The following is an 8,753-nucleotide window of genomic DNA, read 5'->3' as shown; positions in this document are numbered from 1 at the left end:
AGAGGATAAAAACGACGGGCTCAAGTCCATCTTCTCCCGCTCCTGACTCGTGACCGTTGCCACCTCGCATGGTGCTCTATCGCATTTGAAGCTCCCAACACCATCTGTTTCTTCTCTTTGCGGATGTGTTGTAAAGACCGTGTAATTTCTGAACTCTTAAGAAGTTCCTTCTGCCTTGCTCTATGAATTAGTTGTCTATAAGTCCATTGGTGTAACTCTAATAGGCTATTGGCCTTATCTTTTCCTCCCCCATGTCTAGTGTGCTTAAAATAACCTGTTCTTGCCATGTAGTGGGTTTTTTCCATGCCTTGTGTGGACCATATTGATAGTGAGCCGTACTTCTTGGCAAAATATGGACCATGGTTGAACAATATGTGCTGCATTGAAATAAAACAAAATGGTCAGTAGAGTACAATTTCAAATTTTGTTTTGTATAGGTAGAATGCTAACCCACCATGTAATGTGTGATATGTTGCCCACCCCACCCTGTAAGGTAAGCCTTTTTCCAATCCAGCAAGGCTGTTTGAAATGATGTGAGCTTACTTTAGTCCCAAGAATGCTGCTCAACGTAGTGGAAAGTTTTATCTAGTGATTTCCACACGTTCGCCTTGTGATTCTGGATTGCCCCACCACCAGCATTGTCTTTAACCACTTTATGTAACTGTTTCCATTTGTTGAACAGGTTTCTCCTTTCTTCTCTATCTGAATCTTTGAGGCTAAACCCAAGAAACCTTCTTGCCTTCACTCCGCCTATGGATGCTTTCCTCGGTACCTTGTATCGACTTTGAGACATCTTAGTGTCCTCTTTGATTTTGGCATTGCCTCCATGCAAACCAATGTTTGAGAGCACTCCCTCTAATGCTTTGATCACTCTTTTTGACTCACTCTCTGGCTTTAATGTCCATGCAAAACATATGTACAAATTAATCGCCTTTTCAATTATTCGACAGAGTGCATGAAGTGTACAGACGTGAACTCTACTCAGAGGAATATCAAGCACTGGTTTCAAAGTCTTATCTTGAAGATGTTTGTTGGGAGCTCTATTCCATTGCACACTCTCAAGAGATTGTGCATCAGCCATGCAATATAAGCATGGATTTGCCAGAGCTGCTCCGTGTGTTATGTTGTACATACACTTAAGAGTCTTTAAGTCACCTGCCATGTGCCATTCCACTGTGTAGTCACCAAATCCTTCCACTGAAAGAACGGCTCCGTTTCTTTGTTCATTGATGATAGAAGGAATTTGGGTTTGACTAAAAACCCAATCGAGGATTTCAAAATTTTCCTTATCAACCTTCAGTGAAAAATGAAAACACAAAATCAACAACCAAATAATCAATATTTTTGTTATCATAGCGTGAACGAAGTATACCTGAAATGATCCTAGAGTTAGAATGTTGTTTTCGGATTGCACGTTGAAGTATTGTGGATCCTCTTTCGTTATTGATGGATCCAGAGCTCTGTTCGTGAGGGTAATGGTGACTCTCTCTAGCTTCTTGTTCTTCAAGACCTCGCACTCGTCAAGCTTCAAAACAAACTTGAGAACCCCACCGCACTCCTCTCGACTGATGTCAAAGAAGTGAACTGCATACCTTTGCAATGCTTCAAGATCAACGAAGAGGTTGTTGTGCTCGTTAAACTGTACCTCTCTGCCGCCCTTGCCTAAGAATGTTGCTTCAATATGGAATGGTGACCCAAGTTTCTCAAAGACCTCATTGTTTACGTGCCGACGAGCAGCCTTTACATGTGATGGCTTTGGGAGCAATGATCCTCTCTGTAGTTTATTTTGAGACTTTTTAGCTAATGCTTTGAAGAGTGCCCTGTATCCCATCTGCGAGATACCACTCTCATCAAGTATTGCTTGCACTTCCATTGGTTCCAGCTGATTCTTGTTCATGAAGGAGGTAAGGAGCCTCCCTTTCAACTTACGAAATTTTTTCTGAGTTATCATCTCTTGAACTACTTCTTTTAGAACTAGACGTCTGTAATGCACTCCGGCATTGAAGCCTGCAGCGTTCGAGTTTGGATACAGTAAAGACCTGTCAAAAAAGCACCATGCGTTATGATCATGTATAGGAAAGTGTATCCATTTCTTAATGAAGCACATTGAAGAAACAAACTTCAAGTTACCTTAAAGCTTGTATTTGTTTTTTCAGGCCACCACTACCAACCTTCATGTTCTCAATGTTGCACAGATCTCGTTTTCTTTTTCGACTACCAAGCACGGTGTCTTTCTCTCGCAAACTTGTGATCTTCTTCTCAAGGCCTTGGATTGTCTCTCTGTTTGATGAAATCTTTTGAGAGCATGCTTCATTAAGTTTCTTCAGCTGTATGTTATCCATCGCCAGGAAGTTTCTTTGCCTTTCCGCATTCAATCCTCTCATTTCCAAATGTTCGGTGTATCCCAATAGCCCATCCTTGCCATCGCCTGTGAAATGTAAGAGGTTAGTGATATTAGCAAAGGGAGGTGGCGCATTTGTCGTAGGATCCTTTGGATAAATAGACCCATCGGTCCACAAATCCAAATGATGTTCCTTGTTTGTCCTTCTAAGTTCTTTTTCTCGTTGAGATAAGAAATACTCCCTCCTACGTTTCTGCAACGGTGCGTACTCTTGCAATACATCAACATGAAGATGATGTGTGTTCTTTCTTTGGGTAAGTGTTAAAGATGAAGGGGCTGAGGATTGCAAGTTCAAATTAGTGTTTTCATCGGGAAGAGAAGCGTTCTCCATTCCTAGAGTTGATAGAGAAAAAGATGGAGACTCGAAACTCATGAAATATCTCAGGTTTTGGGAAGGAAGGCCATATTCTCAAGTTTAGAGTTGATAGAGTTCGTGTGGCTTATGTTTCTGGAGGGAACGCTTGTAAGTTGGCATTTCAAATCATTAGTCATACGGTTAGTTGGATTCCTGACAAGAAAACGAAGGATAAGAATGATAAAGATGGCGGCTACCTACCAAAGAATGTCATTTTGGCTTTTTGTTGCGCAAAAAAGTATCGCATAAAATGCACAATTTAACATTTTCATTTTCTCTCTCTAAGCCGACGTGGCACTTCTTACAGGGCCCAAAAGTGAGTCCAACTTTCTCCTAATGTCAGAACGAAAATGAGAAGGTGGGAGTATGCTCTTCTCCCATTCCTGAGCAAGATTAAAGTGATAAATTCCTTTATGCTCCCTTATATTTCCTTCACCACAGCCCAATTCTCAAGATGGCTACGGTGTCACTGGAAAGAGTTCTTAAAACCAATAAAAATATTTAAATTGAAAAACAACACGAAAACCTCCAGGCCATGGCAATGGGCCAAATGGGAGTCGCTCGACCAGTGGACCAAGGAGGTCTCGGAATTCTTAACCCAGTTGCCCATGTTGAGGCCATGTGCGCCAAATTTATGGTCTCATTGGCTAAACAGGAGTAGGCTTAGGGGTTATCATGACCAAGGATATGTTAGATCCAGGTAAACTTGGTTTGAAAGGTGGTAAGTGGAAGGAGGTAGAGTTTCACGAAAAACTTTTAGCCCCGGGGTGGTCTAGCCTAAGCCTGAGTGGCATCTCAGGGAAACTGGTGAGGAACTGCAAAAGAGCAGCTGGGGTATTGGGGTGGGGGGAAGAAACCAGGTACTTCAAGAACTATATCTTTCACCGGTCCCCTTGGCTATTCAAAGTTTTAGGACCACCACAAAGCCCCTTTTGGATAGAAATTGCCAAGAAATTGAATAATTAGGGTCTGAATTGGCTTGTTCACTTTTGGGATGGTGACTGTAAGAACTGGAAAACCAGTGACTTTTTGGCAACCCAGTACCAACTAAATGGCTATGAGATATTGTTAGTCAACAAAGTGATGAAAGAGCTTGACAAGGTGATAATGCCAATCTATGAATCTAGGACTGAGTGGAATGCGTGGAGATGGCCTGGAAGTAGTCCTTTCTGGAAACCCATTCTAAAGGCATATATCATGCATTGATGCACTAGAATAATTGGCCTAGCCTCCTCAACAAATTATGAAGAAACAATGGCCGAAAGAACGGTGGGAGGAAGTCATGGAGAACATCTGGAAGCCAAAGTGGTTGCAGTTTATGAAGATATTTTTGTGGCAAGTGATGTGGGGTGCTCTACCAATGGGCATAAAGATCCAGGAAAGAGTAATCGGGTCCAATCGATGCTTGAGGTGTAGGATTGCTAGTGAAGGTCTAGCCAATCTATTTATGGAATGCCAGGCAATCACAGGCCTGGCTGGGAAAATCTGCAAGTGGGTCCAAAGGACATGGACAAACAAGTTCTTCCTTAGTGACAAAAAGATGGGAAGTACTACTCTTCTTATCTCCACTCAAATTGTCGAGTACTTCTTCTTTGATCATATTTGACGGGCGAGTAACCGCCGTGTGTTTGAAAACGATCTTGATGTGGCAAGCTTTTCAGAGATTATACAAGATAGTAGAGTGATGATCTATACACTCGGAAGCAAGCAAGACTAGGGAGATTGGTATAGGGCTACCTATGCCGTGTTGTCTACCTGCGTTAAGTAAAACGTTGAACTATAGTTCACCTACTTTGTAAAGCCGGTTATGATTAGCCTCAGTGAGCGGCTGGAGACATCTAATTTGTAATCTTCAGCACCTCAAGGCTCGGCTTGAGCTTGAGATTGTTTTGTAATTTTTTTGCTATGATTAATACAATTCACTCACAAATTGTGAGTTTTGCAAAAATAAAAAATCTTTTTGTTGGATTTCAAAAGACGCTTGCCAAAAAATGTGCACCAAAAGATTTCATATTTCGATGTTGGTCTCTATATGCATGTATGCACACATGTGCGCTCACATGTATGTGCGTGAGTGTATGTATGTACATAGATATATAGATATGCATGCACGCACTTGTGTGTATGTGCACGCGCACATGTGTGTGTGTGTGTGTGTGTGTGTGTGTGTGTGTGTGCGCGCCCCCCCCCCCCCCCCCCCAAAAAAAAAAAAAAACTCACAAAGCCATAACTCTTTGCTTGCAGCATATCCTTCCTTAAACCTGGAAAGCATACTTTGGAGATCACCTTCATGAGCACAATACCTGCAATAGTGGCTTTGCGATGCTTCATAAATTCAAAGAGGGAAAAAAAACATCAAGTTAAGCTCCTTAAAAAATCTTGTTTTGCATCCCAACTTCAAAGTGCAGTAAATTTCTAGTGGCTCAATCAATTGACAAGCGATAAAGCACACCTTGAAGGGCGTATCCGATACTACGTATGGAGCTTTGCAGCCACCCACATTGGTAAGCACAAAAAAACACCATAATTGGCTTTAAAAAACTCTCCTATTCACCTCGTCTTGCACCCACTTTGCATTTGCTAGCTTTAGGTTCTAGCACAAACCACACATTTTTGCAGAACATTATTGAAAATAACTCATTTTGAAATATCTATGCTTTCTATCAATCTTGCCCATAAAGGAAATAAGATATTCTTGATACTCTTTTGTGACAAATGCTAGGTATGGCATGAGTACCCAGAATAGATGGTCCAAATCTTTTTTTGAGGTGTTTTATTAAAGAGAATCTGTGGAGATGCTCAATTTGCTTGGAAGTGAAAAAGGGACTTCTAAAAGAGGGGAGTGGCACAAGGACGAGAGAGAAAGGAAGAGAGGGGGAGATTATCTCTCTGTTTGATTGTAGGCAATGGACAAATGATCGTGTTAGAGAAGGAAGGGGCGGGGGGGGGGGGGGGGGGGGGGGGGGACTTGAAGAGCAAAACAATTGGGAAATATCACAAAAACCTTTCACTAAAGCATTCTTTTCATAAATTTTGAAATTTAACATTCCAAAGATCTACAAGTCTATTATGAAAAAACAAGGGATTGCGAGTGATTTCTAGAACCTAAGATAATAACATATTGGTATACCATATGTTAGGAGTATGTAGTTACGATTTTGAAGCTATTTTTTTTAGCAAGAATCAGGGGAGACTTTGGTTGCATGGGTTTGTAAGCATCGATGGCCATATGGTTTTGGATAAACAAGATTAATCCATGTTTAAACTTTAAAATTGTTTGACATGAATGAGGCCGGTCAAAGGGTGTAAGGTTATACATGTAGAGATTTTGCAAGGGCCAAGGATGAATCAGGTAGTTGATAATGGGTGTAGCAGGTCGGTTTTATCCCTCGTAGGCCACGTGGGGAACGATTAAATCCAAGTAACATTCATGCACTTAATCACCATCGAATATGCTCCTATGGAAGGGTTGTAGTATACCTACATTTTGTGTTGGAAATTGATTCCAAAGTGCACATACAAGTTATCAATCGTCCAAACCTCTACATTTCTCAAAAAACAAAGATCTCCAAGTGAGCAAGGAGGCATCTACACTCCAAGCTTTTTGAAGCTCTCATTTAAACAGTAGGTTACATTTGCAATGAACTAAAAGGTAGACTAGAGATTCTTCATGAGCCTTGCACTTGCAACAAATTCCATCTGAAGCCCCAACTTTTTTGGCTTTTGTGTGCATGTTTAAACACCTTGGTCGAGGATGAGCCACATGCGACAAGTATGCTTGATGGCTAGAGGGTAGGCCCAAATACATGTAGAGGTGTATTCCCATTACTTAGCATTCTAGGATAAGTCCCATTCGTTATTGAGCTTTCTTACTGAGTTTCGATCCATGCTAGTGCCATCTTCTTTAGAAAGGTAAATGCTTTTGCAAATCTTGAAGAGAGAGAGAACTTTGGAACACCTTTGCAACCAGCTCTAAAACCTTTGACACCTTTCTAAAATCACAATTGCATATCCTTGGGTGATATGGTATTGCGAAATGAGCTCATATTTAGTGAGCCAAATACCATCTTTATTAACATCTTTCCAACTTCTGATACCTAATTTGAAGTACTTGTGAGCCCTCTTGGACAGTTGCCAGCCTTCTGCATGTCCAAACCATCCAAACCAAATGGAATCATGAATCCACTGGAAAATTTTCAGTCTTTGGAGGGAGACCAAGTATTCTTCATGGATTTCAAAATCTGCACACAAGATCAGACCCTCTAGGGGTGAAGCTAGCTCTCGAAACTAAAACTTCTTTTGCAGTATCAGACCAGACCAGGCTCTATAACCTTTCAGATAGAACTGATTAATTTTTTTTATCAAAACAGCCCAAAAATTAGAGGAGGAAAGAGGCCCTTATAATCCATTTTCTAGCTAACTCATTTGAGAGGTGTTGAAGATTGAGGGCTCTTTAGGTCTGTAGCAAGGTTACCAGGATACTTTTAAGGATTTTGCTTACCTCATTTGAAACTCCCAGCAACATCTTCTTGCCAGAGTGAACACTTTCTTCAATTGATAAGTGTTTGAGGTTCAATTATTACATGTTGATCGCACCGCCTGATTGTTGCCATGATCGTAGCTTTTCATGCTCTCAAGTGCTTTTCCATGCAGGATATGCCCAACACAAGCCAGCAGGGCAAGGAAGCTTTGGTTTGCTTTAGGTTGTTTTCAAGGCTCTCTTGAGATGCAATCATCTACGCTTGTGTGCTTGACGTTGCCTTGGTCGACTAGTCAACATGTATGGGAAAGCAGAAAACTTGCTTCCTTGTTCGGAATGTCGTCTTTTGGAGTGCATTGATTGCAGGATTTGCCCAACAAAGACAGTGCGAGGAAGCTGTGGGATGTTTTCAGAAGATGCAAAGAGATCGAATCTCTCCAGATGCAATCACCTATGTACACTTGCATCTAAAGGCATGTGGCATTATACAAGATGCTCATATGGGCCAAGGAATCCACAATAATATTTTTAGTCAAGGGCTATTGCTGAATTGACATGTATGCCAAATATTTCAGATGGCTCAGAAAAGTGCTTGATGAGCTTCGTGTCTGGAATGACGTTCCTTGGAACACACTGATTGTGGGATATGCCCAACAAGGACAAGGCCAGCAAGCTCTGGGTTGTTTTCAACGGATGCAAAGAGATGGCATCTCTCCATATGCGGCTTGCATTCTGAAGGCATGTGGCATTATGCAAGATGCTGATATGGACCAAAATATTTATGATGATATTGTTAGACAGCAGGCATTCAAAAAAGATATCGTGCTTGGCATTGCCTTGGTTAATGTGTATGCCAAATGTGGTGTACTTCAGAAAGCACAAAACTTGCTTCAGGAGCTTTCTATCTAGAATGTCATCTCTTGGAGTGCATTGATTGCGGGATATGCCCAACGGGGATAGGGCCAGGAAGCTCCAAGAAATTGTAGGCTATTTTCAACAGATGCAAAGAGATGGCATTTCTCCAATTGCAATCGCCTACACTTGCATTCTAAGACATGTGCCATTACGCAAGATGTTGATATGGGAAAAGGAATTCACGAACGATGATATTTTATGACAAGGGCTATTAAAAAAAGACGTCGTGCTTGGAAATGCCTTGGTTGACAAGTATACCAAATACTCCTGAAAGCTCAAAAAAGTTCTATACGAGCTTCCTGTCCAGAATGTTGTCTCTTGGAACGCATTGATTGCGGGATATTCCCAACAAGGACAGGGCCAAGAAGCTCTGGGTTGTTTTTAGCGATGTGAAACGAGGGCATTTCTCCAAATGTAATCACATACGCTTGCATCTTGAAGGCATGTGGCCCTACGCAAGACTCCAATATGGGCAATGATGATATTGTGAGACTCGGAACACACATCTCGAACACATCAAAAATTTTCAGGCTTGTCAAGCTCGGAAGGGCTTGCAACGGACAATGACCAATTGTGAGAGACATGAAGCTCGAAAGCTGCCC

This window comes from Adiantum capillus-veneris, chromosome 1 (assembly GCF_014529385.1).
Source record: "Adiantum capillus-veneris isolate H3 chromosome 1, ASM1452938v2, whole genome shotgun sequence".
Lineage (NCBI taxonomy): Eukaryota > Viridiplantae > Streptophyta > Polypodiopsida > Polypodiales > Pteridaceae > Adiantum > Adiantum capillus-veneris.
This window is presented reverse-complemented; position numbering follows the sequence as displayed.